This window comes from Nannospalax galili, unplaced genomic scaffold (assembly GCF_000622305.1).
Source record: "Nannospalax galili isolate Female #2095 unplaced genomic scaffold, S.galili_v1.0 scaffold1477, whole genome shotgun sequence".
Taxonomy (NCBI): domain Eukaryota; kingdom Metazoa; phylum Chordata; class Mammalia; order Rodentia; family Spalacidae; genus Nannospalax; species Nannospalax galili.
In genome coordinates this window covers 27,656-40,655 of record NW_008339642.1, presented here as the reverse complement: position 1 = coordinate 40,655, position 13,000 = coordinate 27,656, and the positions used below count along the sequence as shown (strand labels likewise).

General features: G+C 40.0%; 1 long non-coding RNA gene across 2 annotated transcripts in view; it reads left to right on the top strand.

Annotated features, from left to right (window-relative positions):
• LOC108490928 overlaps positions 1-12,722 on the top strand; it is a 259,918-nt gene extending 247,196 nt beyond the window's left edge. For both annotated transcript variants that reach the window (XR_003849755.1, XR_001872467.2), the window contains exon 3: positions 12,623-12,722. This is a non-coding gene — a long non-coding RNA (uncharacterized LOC108490928). The remainder of the gene's footprint in view (positions 1-12,622) is intronic.
• The last annotated feature ends 278 nt before the right edge of the window (positions 12,723-13,000 follow it).

The window sequence follows — 13,000 nt, the reverse complement described above, 5'->3', positions numbered from 1 at the left end:
TTAGGCAACTATGTTGATTTTGTCACTATGCCCATTACAGATAACCCCAATAGTATTGTAGGTCAGTTAATGCAGTGGAGCGCATGGGTAGAGCCTGGTTTGGGGTTTTGTTGTTTTAACAAAACTAAAATTTCCCTATGAGATTTAGAATTCTCTAAAAACAAAGCAAAAAAAAAAAAAAAAAAAGAAACAGTGATTTTTAAAAATAAACAGTTATTTTGAGTGCATTAAAAAAGAATTTTTTGTTGTTGTTGAAGTTGCAACAATCTATCTTCAGGCAATTCTGAGGTAGGAAACTGGAAGGCAGTGGTCATCCAATACATCTCCTTTGGTGAAGCAATCTTAGGTTTTGGTTGAAATAGTTTTAGTTTAAATACATGTTATTAAGCACTTAAAGACAACCACAAGAAAAGATTACCTTTCCTTATGCTGTTCAAAGGCCATTTCTTCAAAGTGTTCCGCTGTGTTGTAGGAACTTGGGCCACTCAGTGAAAAAGGAGCCACCCCAGAATTAAGCTCTAGTTCTGAGGGACCTCAAGCTTTTTGTTTTTGTTGTTCTTTTATATTTTGACAGGGTCTCACTATGCAACCTAGCTGGCCTAGAACATGCTATGTAGACTTTGCTGGCATGGAACTCATTGAGATATGCCTGTCTCTGCCTCTCAAGTGCTGGGACTAAAAGCATTCCTTACTGGGATCTCACACTTTAGTTTTTCATAACTTACTAGTTAGGTGATGGTTTCTAACTTGAATGGAACATGTGAAAGATTTGTAAATTAAACTTGGCCTCCATATTGGATGTGCTCCTAGGGAGCATGTTAAGAAGCCTGGTGGGGCAGTTCTCCTTGCTGCTGGTGTGAGTACTTTGAGGCCCCTGTGGCAGGCACTCACTTCACTCCTCTCCACAGCAGGAAGCCAGCCTCTTCTGCCTAATGAAAACACATCCTCCTGGCTGGCAATCAGACTGCTGACTCCTTGAGTGTCTTTCAAAGTTTCCTGCAGCCTTGTAGCATTTTGGAATATGCTGGGTCAAACGCTTCCCTGAGGAAACAAAATAATTGATTGCAGACACAAAGACCAAAGTGATTTTCAGGAACTTTTCTTATTACTACAGACACATGGGGAAACCAAGCCCTTGTCTAACAAGGGGCATTGGACTTAGTGAAAGAAACTCAGGTTTTGCTCTCTTTTCCCAGCCTGGCTTGAATTAAGTGTCAGAGACATTTACTAAAATAGTATAGGATGCAAACTCTTGGGAATGACTTCATATGTGACTCTATGACCTCAGATATCTTCCCATTGCCTCTGGGCCTTGTTAGAACGAGGAGTGTTTTTCAATTTCTACACAAGCCAGGGAAGCAAACACTTTAAAACAATCCGGTATAAGCACACATCTTATGAAAGGGACAATTATTTGAAGGTTGTTGACCTCACATGGATTGGGCAAGGGTTTGGCATCTTTTAAGTGTGCTTTGATACTGAAGGGCTGTTCTAGAAATGTCACCTTGTCATTACTTTGTGAGTTGTTCTTCCATATACAATGGTAACGCATTGTCTGACATCTTACTTGGACTCATCTTGGTGTGACTTTCATTTTAGGAATTATATTTCAGGAAGGATAAGTGGTTCTTAAATAACATCTACATTTGTCCACTCACATTAAGATTATAGCCTAAATTATGTTTACTCTAACTGATCTAAATTAGAAGAGATCAGAAAAATGTCTGTATCTTCTATATTATAACAACAAGGACACAGAAAGCCTCTCAGAGGTCACCACAGCTCCCTCAAGGTCTGACAGCTAGTTGGGACAGAGCTGAGGCTAGAAGCAAAGTCATTTATTTTATGATTGCATGTTTACTTCCACCTTAGGAGGCTTAATCATGGATAGTAATATATAATTATAGTCAGACCCTTTTTTGGGGGAGTGGACAGATTACTTATAGAACTGTAAGACTTGAATCTTCCTGATTCACTTTCTAAAGTCAACATTGGAACATTTATCTCAAGCATATAGACATAAGTGCTGGTGTGTCTAATGGGAATGAAGAAGACACAGTTTTAATCTCATTGTCAGTCTATCTGACAAAACCAAAGATAGCTCTGGGTTTGTCTGCCTAGAGCTTTGCTGCTGTTGTTTGCTGTTCTGAGGTTAGAACCCAGGGCTTGTGCATGCTAGGCAAGCACTCTGTCACTAAACCCAGCCCCAGCCCTAAAGCTGGTTTTCCTGCCTACTCATGTAGGGAAGGAAGAAGCTCCCACTAATATGTCGTCTCTTTGGCTTATCCTAGAAACCAAATTAATAGGAGGCTCATTAGGAAGAGGAAAGCATACACGTTTTAATAACTAAATATGTACATGAGGATCTTCATCAGTGAGTAAAGTCTAAAGAAATGACAAAATCCAGATACATTTATACTTTTTAGACAAAAACAATAAAATTGTGAAGGAATGATAGTATTAATGGGTCGCTGGACTAGGCTGTGAGAGACAGCAAGGATGGGTGTCAAAACTAGGGACAGATAAGAGCCATTCTAGTGGGTTTATTAAGGGAATCACAGACCCAAGTTCCATCTCTGGGAACCAAGACTATCTTCTAATCTGTAACAAAATCCTTCCCCAAAGTCTTTATGAAGAAAAGGACAGGGATGTGCTCCTTCTTGAAACCACAGTTGTTCCTTACATGATTGTAGCTCAGAATGTGGAAAGTGCCAGTGAAGTCTATTTTAAGACAACATCTTCTTTTAAAAATATATTTATTTTATGTGTGTGAGTACTTTGCCTGCATGTATGTAAGTGCATTGTATCATGCAATATCCGTGGAGGCCAGAGAGGGCATTGGATCCACTGAAACTGGAGTTAAGGATGGTTGTTAGCTGCAATGTGGGTACTGGGAACTGAACCTGGGTCCTCTGCAAGAATAGTCAGTGCTCTTAAGCACTGAGTTATCACCATCCCTAAGATGAAACATTCCTTTTTTTTTTTTTTTTCTTTTTTTCTTTTTGGTCTTTTTGAGACAGGGTCTCCCTGTAGCTCCAGCTGTCCTGGAGCTCACTATGTAGACCAGGGTAGTCTTGAACTCACAGAGATCCCCTGCCTCTGCCTCCCAAGTGCTGGGATTAAAGGCGTGCACCACCATGCCTGCCCTGAAACATTCTTTTTTAAAAAGTATATTTTATATATGTATGAATGTTTTACCTACATGTATAAAGGGTCCATACAGGCAAGAAGTGGGCATTGGGTCCCCTGGATCTGGACTTACAGATGGTTGTTAGCTACCGTGTGGGTGCTGGGAACTGAACCCAGGTCCTCTGCAAGAACAGCCAGTGCTCTTCCTGTTCACTGAACCATCTCTCCAATCCTAAGAGATGAAACATTAATTACTTTACTCATTTGTATAAACCAGTTTGTACCTCCACTGTCCCAACTTTGTTTGAAATAGTTGAATAGCAATGCCAGCAAAGCCAGAGGAAAGAAACCTGACAGGACAGCACCTCATCCTTAAAGTAACAGTTAAAGGGTTTTACATCTTTTCTTTCATATTGATTGCATTTTTGTGCATCTAAAAGCAAAGTAAAACTGTAAGAAAAGCTTTTTTTTTTTTTTTAAAAAAAAAAAAAAGGATATGCGTAGGGCATGAGAAGATGACTCAGCAGGTTAAAGGCATTGCTGCTCTTCCAGAAGAAGTTCCATTCCCAGCACCCAGGTTGGGCAGTTCACAGCTGCCTGTCACTCCAGCTCCCCGGAGGATCTGACCGCTCTTCTGGCCTCCACAGACACCCGAACACATAGGGCATGCACACAGACAGACAGACACAAACACATATAAAGATAAATACTTCAAAGTATTTTTAGGTAGACTTGTCTTCCCTAAGCCTTGAATTTCATGTACTTCTTCTCCCTGTCTGTTTTTATCGACTCCACTGCTGAGTTTAGTTTAAGCATTTGAGGATTTCAGTCGGGATCATTTTGAACACACAGGATAAGTGACCTCCTAAGAGTCTGAGGTTTATTTATGTTATATTTCTTTGACCAAGACTTGTTTTCAAGCCACAGAGTAATACCTTTGTATGTATGAACATAAAGAAGCTGTTACTTTCAAATGCCTTTTAGCTCCTAAATATTTTTTTTTCTCCGCATATGGTCTGGACTCAGTTCTAATATGCATAATCTTAAAACTTCATCCTCATCTTATGACTCCTGTATAATAATAGCAGTGGCCTATTTATAAAACAGCTTAGCCAGTGTTTAACTCCACGGATTCTTGATTAAATTTAATAGCCCATTGTATGTGTATGTTTATTTAATAAGAAAATAGTTTTTAAAACAAAGGATCCTTTGAATCCTTGAATTTGTGCCTGCCCTATCCACAGCCTCTTCCCTGTTTTGTGCAGTCCCATTTTGCAGTCTTCAGACTTAACATGTACTCGTGCCTAAGGCAACTGTCAGAAGGATTATTCAAGCAAAGATAAAATAAAAATCTTTCCTTTGAAATAGTCTGATAATTAAGGCAAAAGTTGAGCCTGTAAAATAGAGAGTTTCTCTTCTTGATAAGTTTGATGTTGGTGACTTTTTTGCCTAATAATTATGGCAGAACCAGTCCAAGGGCAATTGAAGGACAAAGTTTGAAGGGATGGGAATAAGAAGACCTTCAGAGCTACCCGTGGGGTCAGCTATAACAAGGGATACAAGCCATGCATATGAGGACAGGTTCAGGGTGTAGCCCCACCTGCTACCTCCAGGACCCATGTGCTGCCAGTCTGATCTGAGAGTGATTGGGCTGAGGTCTGAGCTCCAGTACAGGTTAAGGTCTAGAAGTTCTTCATCAGCCCTATCAGCTGCAGAGGAAGGTGAAGAATGGAAACTTGTTCTGCAGACAGCATTCCAGGCAGGCAGCTGGGGTTGTTCTTTGAGAACAGAACACTAGGGACAGCATTTTGAGAGGGAGAGATGTAAGTGGAATAGTGAGAGATGCCACTGCTTTCCAGTGTAACTGAGGGTATGATCCTTCTTGTAATCATTCTTTCCAGCTCACTTAGTAATTGCAGTTCCTTAAACTTAAGTGAGTTTGTTGATTGAAACTTGATATACCTAGCACATTCTTCCTGAGTTTTCCCAGTTCTTAGGAGAAATATTAGCCTTCCTAACTTTAAGTTAATAGGTATCATTGAGACTGTGAATGAAAAAGTTTTTGGCAGTGGCTTCAGTGACTGCATTGTGGATTAAATGGGTTTTACATCGGCTGAGCGCTTGGTTTTGGCTCCTTTATCTTTTACTTTTGTTCTTCAGGTCTCCTGTCTTGCTTAACTGTCTTAGTTTCGTTTTCTGTTGCTGTGATGAAATACCTTGACAAAAACAGCTTAAGGGACAAAAAGTTTATTTGGCCCACAATTCCAGGTCATATTCCACCATTGCAGAGAGGTCTAAGCATTGAGAACTTGAAGCAGTTAGTCCCAGTACAGACACAGTCAAGACCTGACATCATTAAATTAATGCATACATGCTAGTGCTCAGCTTGTTTTTTTCTCTTATTCAGCTCAGAATCCCCTGCCTAGAGTCTTTGTGAAGGATCCCACGTCACCTAAAACTTACTAAGTACATTTATTGTGCCTTGACTGTAATCTGTCTTTTATTATAGGAGTGTCAGTCCTAAGACGTGTATTGGGCAAAAGAAGGCTAAGCCTGTTTCTTCCCCATGATATCCTAGCAGCTAATCACTATATTCAAATTAAGCTGGCTCTCTAAATACCACAGATAACTAGGGATGTTTTCCACTTAACTGTGTAAAAATCCTGATATAATGAACCCTATACGATGATCATAAATTTCACCTATTACATTTATAGAGACAATTCTTTTAAATACTTAGGTTCATTTTAATTAAACCACTAAAGTCACACTTTATTATAATTATGATTAATTTGGAGGTGAGAAGATAGAGACAGTGATTATTTACTTTCTGTTCTTATTTTATTTCTGTGGGGTATATATATTTATGAAATCTAGGATGTTATTTTGAATTCAGTGTACTTTATAGTGGGTCAATCATGGCAAAAACAATAGGTTTTTGTAGTAGTTTGAATTCATGAAAGACTAATTCCAGCACCACTATAGTCTGTTTTATTTCCAAATACAAGAATACCAGAGCTCCTCAGCCTGGATCAGAGAAGCTCCTTTTTGCAGTGTACAGTAGTCAATGGAGAGACTCATAACTGGTCCACTTGTCAAAAATACATGGCTGTGAGTGCTCAGCTTTAAACGAGACATCTATATCAACCCCATCCCTGCCAAGGCTTAGGGAATGTTAGACATAAGGAGCCAGAAAGAAAGAGAGAGCCTGAGGATGGGGAGGAGGACTGTAAAATGCTGTCTTCTGGTGTGTCATGGCCATTGCACACAGAAACTCACTGCAGCTGTGGTTCTCTACACAAGACCTGAATAAGATCAAGCCAGCCAAAATTCTAGTGGATAGGAGAGAAGCTATACAGGCCCCACCCCTAACTGAGGAACCATTGGGAGTTGGTAGGTGCTTGGGGAGGAGGACTTGGTCTCCTTTGGGATGTGCTACTGGTAGGCTGCCTGTGCATCAGTGGATGGCCCCATACCCTGCACAAATGGGACTAATGGGATTAGTGGATTACTAAAAAAAAAGATGTAAAATTGGGTGGATGACCTGTTGGAGGGATTCTGAGGAGTTGGAGAGAGGAAATGGGGGGCAGATATAATCATATTTCATTGTATACATGAATGAAATTCTCAAAGAATAAATCTAGAAAAGAATGCCAGAGTTCTCAGAACTAATAATGCAAGTTTTATCCCTGAAGAACTCCTTGTTCAGTAGCAAATGAGAACCATGTATATGAAGTCTTCCTGTTGACAGTGAAGAAGTTAAATCCCAGAAGAGGAAAGAAAACATTTACAGCTTTGCTTGTCTTTGCTTTGCTGTTTGTTCCTGCCAAGAATTCTGGTGGAAAATACAGACACTGTTTAAAAACTGATTTTCATGAAAAGAAATAACTTGTTAAATGTCATCCTTCTTTCACTTTAGAGAGGATATTTTTCCCTGAATGTAAAAATTGTTGTCACTGTAATCTTCTGTATTTTATAATGCAGGAAAGTATTTTTTTAAATCACTAAAATTTTTGACATGAAATATGCTCTTCGTATATAATATATATAATACTATACACATAATATGTGATATTATGTAACTATTGTTTTTCCTTTTGTATATGTCTATATATTGTATATTAGCTTTCTGTATCTGTGAGAAAATATCTAAAAATAAGAGGAAAAGAACAACTTAAAGTCAGAAAGCCTTATTTTGGCCTATAGTGTCACAGACTTTATTCCATAATCATTTGGCCTAACTGCTATGGGCCTGTGGTGGGCAGAATGTCACAGTAGGGAGCACTTGGTGAAGCAGAGCTGGTTACCTTGTGGCAGCAAAGAAGCAGAGAGAGGCACCTGGAGAAATGGGCTTTGTGGTTAAGAGTGGGTGCTTTTGCAGAGAACACAGGTTCAGTTCCCAGTGCCCACATGGCAGCTAACAACCATCCCTAACTCCAGTTCCAGTGGATGCAACATCTTCATCTGGTCTCTGCAGGCATTGTATGATACAGATGTACTTACATACATTCAGGCAAAACACTCATACACATTAAATAAGCAAATAATACATAAATAAATAGGCAGAAACAAACTGGTTACTTTTATTATAAAGCCCCCCAAACTCATCAAGCTATGAATCCATAAATATATTAATCCATTTATGAGGACAGAGGCCTGGAGATCCAGTTGCTTCCCAAAGCCCTCCCACCCCTACCCTGCCCCCAAACAGTGCCACATTGGGACCAAACCTTCAACACTTGATCTTTGGAGGGACAGTTAAAATTTAAAACACAACAATTGTGTGAAGCAGTGTGGATCACATTTCCTTTTTTATTTGCTTAACAACATGTTGAGAGTATATTTGCTTGCAACAAACTGTAGGTATTTTTAGGAACACTTCTGCATTTGCATTGTTAAACAAATAACCATCCCTTTACAGCAGTATTTTTTTCTTTTCTTTTCTTTTTTCTTTTTTTTTTTTTTTTTTTTTTTTTTTTTTTGAGACAGGTTCTCCCTGTAGCCCCAACTGTCCTGGAATACAGCACTATTCATAATGACACAAGAATATTTAAATGTACAGTGTATTTAAGCTAGTTGCTTAGTTAAGCACTGAGAACATATGCAGTCAATATTTTCCCACCTTAAGCAGCACAGTAGTGTATTTATCATTAGGCTTTGCATGCATTTACTTAGGATAAATCCTATTGATAAAATTACTGTGGATGACTGGGTGCCTTTACGGGCCATAGGAATGTATTGCAAAATTCTTTTTCTCCAAAGTATACTCTCAATTCTCAACAGCTTGAATTATTATTGTTTTCTTAGTCCTGTACTCATTGTACATTTCTTGAAAAGGCTATTTAATGACTTCATGAAAATGGAGACATTTTCAGCAAATGGGGAAAATTATCATTAGTGTATGTCAGTGTTAAATTCGATTCCTGCTTGAAGTAAAGCTGAGCATTTAAAAGATCAGGATGATCCGATGATAGGCTGTTGATCTGTTTATAAAATATGAGAATTTATTATTCAAAAATTCAACCAATTTACTTTTGGTCAGAAATTTTATTTCATCTTCTCTGAAAAATACTGTTGGCAGTTTCCATTGTAGATTCATTTACGGTTAAGGGTTATTTGGTCTAATGGGATTTGTGTGGTCGGATGAGGATGGGATCATTAATTCCTGTGGAATGTTTTCATTACAAGGTTAAAGTGAAAGATAAGACGTAAAGTTAAAATTCACATGTGCAATGTGGTGAACTGTTACTCATTCAAAGTTCTACGCTGTCATGTGAAACACAGAAGCCAAAAAAATAGAGAACGTAGTGATTGGTTTGTGGGCAGCTGCAGGGCTCATTTAAAATTCATATTTGTTATTGAGCTACAAAGTTATCAAAGGAGATTGGGAACCCAGTGAACAGTACACCATCGAGATAATACCTTGCTGGTGCGAAGGTTTTTGAATACACGGGTGGCAGTGTCTGCACTGTTTCCAGGGCCCATTTTATCTCCACTTTTATGTCCCTCTTCATCCTCCTTTGATTCTGCTGAATGAGTGTTTGTTGTATGTCCTATGTCAGATCTCTTCAGACTGCAGCCGTCTTTTTACTCCACTCCAGATTGATCTGGCAACTGGACAGGCCCTTTAGAAACTGTGCAGCTTTGGGAGGCTCAGTGTATGTGTTTCTAGGGCCTCAAAAAGAATCGCCACAGATTAGTACTTGAAAACAATAGAAATCTTTCTCTTACAGAAGTTAAAATGAAGGTATCTTCAGGGCTACATTCCCCTAGACTCTAGGAAGAATTCATCCCTGGCCTCTTCTACCTTCCAGTGTCTGCCAACATTCCTTGGCATGTGGCTGTATCGCTCTAGTCTCAGCCCTCATGGTTACATTGCTACCTCTTCTGCCTCTGACCAATGTCCCTTTTATAAGACTTTTTTATTATATTTAATGTTCATATGAATGATACAGAATTAGCTTCCCATTACAAAATTGTTAATCATACCTGCAGAGTCCTTTTCTGTCCTGGAAGGTATAATTTACAACACTTATTCTGTGAGTCTGCTTGGAGGCATCATGCAGCTTGCCATCCCCAGGTACCTTGGAAACACCTGGTGTCACCTATGTCCTCTGTCCACCCTATGCCTAAAACTGAGGTGTATATCCAGAAACAGAATATTGACCCAGACTGGCCTAGGGTAGTCTCATGGGGAAGCTGAGTTGTCTTTCTGGTCAACCCAGCACATTTGACATAGGCAGTGTCAACGCAGAACACAGTCAGTGTTCACTCCAAAGACAGTGAGAGGCCCAGTGACACATACCTTTAATCCCTGCAGAGGCAGAAGCAAGTGAACCTCTGTGAGTTTAAGGTCAGCCCAGTCTACACAGCAAATTCCAGGTCAGTCAGGGCTACATAGTGTGATCTTCATTGGTGGGGACAGCCGCAAAGTGGGGAAAGCCAAGTCACAGCATTTGGATGCACTCTAATGACATTCTTGAGTCTGAGTTGGTGAAAGTTAGTGGTCTGCCGAGGGTTATTCCAAAAGTTTAATCTGGTAGTCAAAAGGAAGCTAGGTCTGATAAAGAGGTGGGTGATAAATGGCTATTAAAGGAGCTAAAGATAGCCCAAGATAATTCTGGCTCTCTATTTGCAGCATTCCAACTCTTCACCATCAGTCTACAGACTCTCCAACATAGGTGTGGCTTTTTAGGGAACTTTAGTTCACAGCAGACTGATAAGTCTTAACACGTGGTAGATCTACCAAGGGACCTATTTTAAAATCTTTGTAGACAGACCTGACGAAACAACATGTTAAAGTAAAGACGCATCGCAGAGTAAGCCAACAAAACCAAACATCTCTCTTCTTCAGTTTACCCCAGCTGATGGATGTCAGGCTGTCTTTGTGAATGGCCTGCATGCCCTTGACTGTTCCGCCCCCAGCTTCTCTGTTGGCTCCTTTGTGCTTTTCCCGCTAACTTCCAGTTTCTTACGATGTTCTCTAGAAGGAGCGTTCTGTCTTCTCTCATGATGTAAGGGCTTCTAGGACTTCCTCCTGTCTTGTCGCCTCCCTGCCAAGCTCTCTGAATTTTTCATCTGCTATCAATGCACTAGTCTGTCCAGTTGTGCAACAGTATAGACAATGGGCCATGTAAAAGTGCTCTGGCTTTCTTCCAGTTACTGCTTAAGGTGTTTATACTGGAAAAGCTGCCTGCCGCATTGTATCAACTCTCAGATTAATTCCCCTGAAATTCCCACCCTCATTTAGGAGACGTAGATCCTTTTCCTTGGGCCCTGTGAGTGAGGTGGAGGCAGGGAAGGAGGCAGTTAAACCTTCAGGTCCTTGTAGGCGAGGACCTCATGGCAGTCTGAGAATCTGAGTGCAGGAACCATTAACATGAATAGTAAGAGTGTCTTTGTAATCGGCTGTGGTGGGGATTTGAGTGGATTGCAAACAGCGAGTATTGACCTTCTCCATCCCTTTATGAAGTAACCATTCGTCCGTTGGTTTTTTTTTTTTTTTTCTGCAGTCATATAGATTATTAGACATACCTTTATTTGTTTCTATTTTGACAGTCAGTTGTCTAGGTCCACATTTTCTTGTGTATAGATTTTGCATATAAATCTTCATTGTACCGTCTGCGTAAAATAAGCCAGCTGTTAATGCCCAGCCCTAGGAAGCATTTCAGAGCCAGAACAGAGAACAGCACTCCTTCCAGTTTAAAATTGGGAAAACCCTGGGTACTTCAGTAGCGTTTTCCCAAAATGCCTCTGTACTAATCTGACCCCTAGAGCTCTGAAAATTGTAGACAGGGCAGTGGCTTCCATTATGAGGACTGATCTTTTCCCTAGAGAGCAGAGGCAGAAGTCATCATCCTTTTGTCCAGAGTGCTCCCTCAGCTGCCCCAGCCCCTAGAGGCCTGCATTGAATAAGGCCACTTTCATGGGATGACTACTCAATCCGAGATGAATATTTCAGTAGTAAACGGTAGTGAAGTCTCAGAAGCAGCCCCTTTCTGGATGCTTTTGTTTGGGTGCTCGGATCCCAAGAGAATCCATTAAACCAGTGAAAGACGTTATGAATGGATAGAAACGCTCTGCTCATATTTGACATGAGCCTCTTATATTAGATGTCTCTGGTTGCTACTCCTTTGAAAATGAGACCATGGGTAAAAAGTGCAAGGGATGGTTGTCAGGAATTAGAACATCCTAGAACACTTGAAGCACTAGTAAGGGGCGTCTTGCCTCTTTATCTGACAAACCTGAGCTACTGTGTTCTGTTCACTTGAATTTCTTTCCCTTTTCTTCTCTCTCTCTTTCCCTTTCCTTCCTTTCTTTTCTCTTTTGCCAGAATCTTCCTTTGTTGCCTAGGATGAACTCCTGTCTCAGCTGCTCAAGTAGTTGGAATTACAAGTATGGGCAACTATTCCTGCCTGGCCACGTTGTTTCCTATGAAATAATTTGTTTGCCTGCTTGTTATGTTTTGGGGCTTGTACCCAGGGCCTCTCATGTGTAAGCACACGGTACTGCTGAGCTCCATTCCTCTCTACCACATTGCTTTTCAGTGCGTCATGTTAACATAGCTCCCTATCAGTGGTTATTGAGGGGTCCACAGAAGACAGGAATGATGATCTCTCTCAGATTTAGAGACAAGGAGAAGGAATGTTTGGGTCAGATGAAGGGAAGACATAAAAAGGAAGGTAACTGCTAAACTTGGTGGCACATACCTTTAATCCCAGTCAGAGGTGAGCAGATCTCTGTGAACTCCAGGCTAGTCTGGACTACATAGTGCATTCCAAGTCAGCCTGATCCACATAATGAGTTCCTGTCTGAACAAAACAAACAAAACAAAACAAAAGCAAAGCAAAATAACAACCCCCCCCCAATCTTACGTCCTTTTCCCACACATTTAAAGAAAAGCTTTTGCAAATACAGGAATACAAAATGTCTAACCTTTGATAGCCACTTGTGCTTTAATTTTGTATGCTAATAGATATTTGTTTTCTCCTAGGTCTTGACTATCATCATGGCCAAACCCTATGAATTTAACTGGCAGAAAGAAGTTCCTCCCTTTTTGCAAGAAGGAGCAGTTTTTGATAGATATGAAGAGGTAAATATAAGGGCTATGCATTTTTTTTCTCTCAAAGCACTCTAATTATCTAATTTTATTCAAGATACTGAATATTCTTTAACATAAATAATGTCTCTGTGGCTAGAAAGAGGTAAGTTATAAGATGTAATAGTAATGTACTAACATTTGTGAAATGATCACCATGTGTCAGATGAAACAATAACAATGATAGATACCATTTATTGAGTGAACTCCTTGTGCCAAACTACCTTCTAAGCACCCCATGTGTATTATTTAACTTCACCAACAACCTCCTAA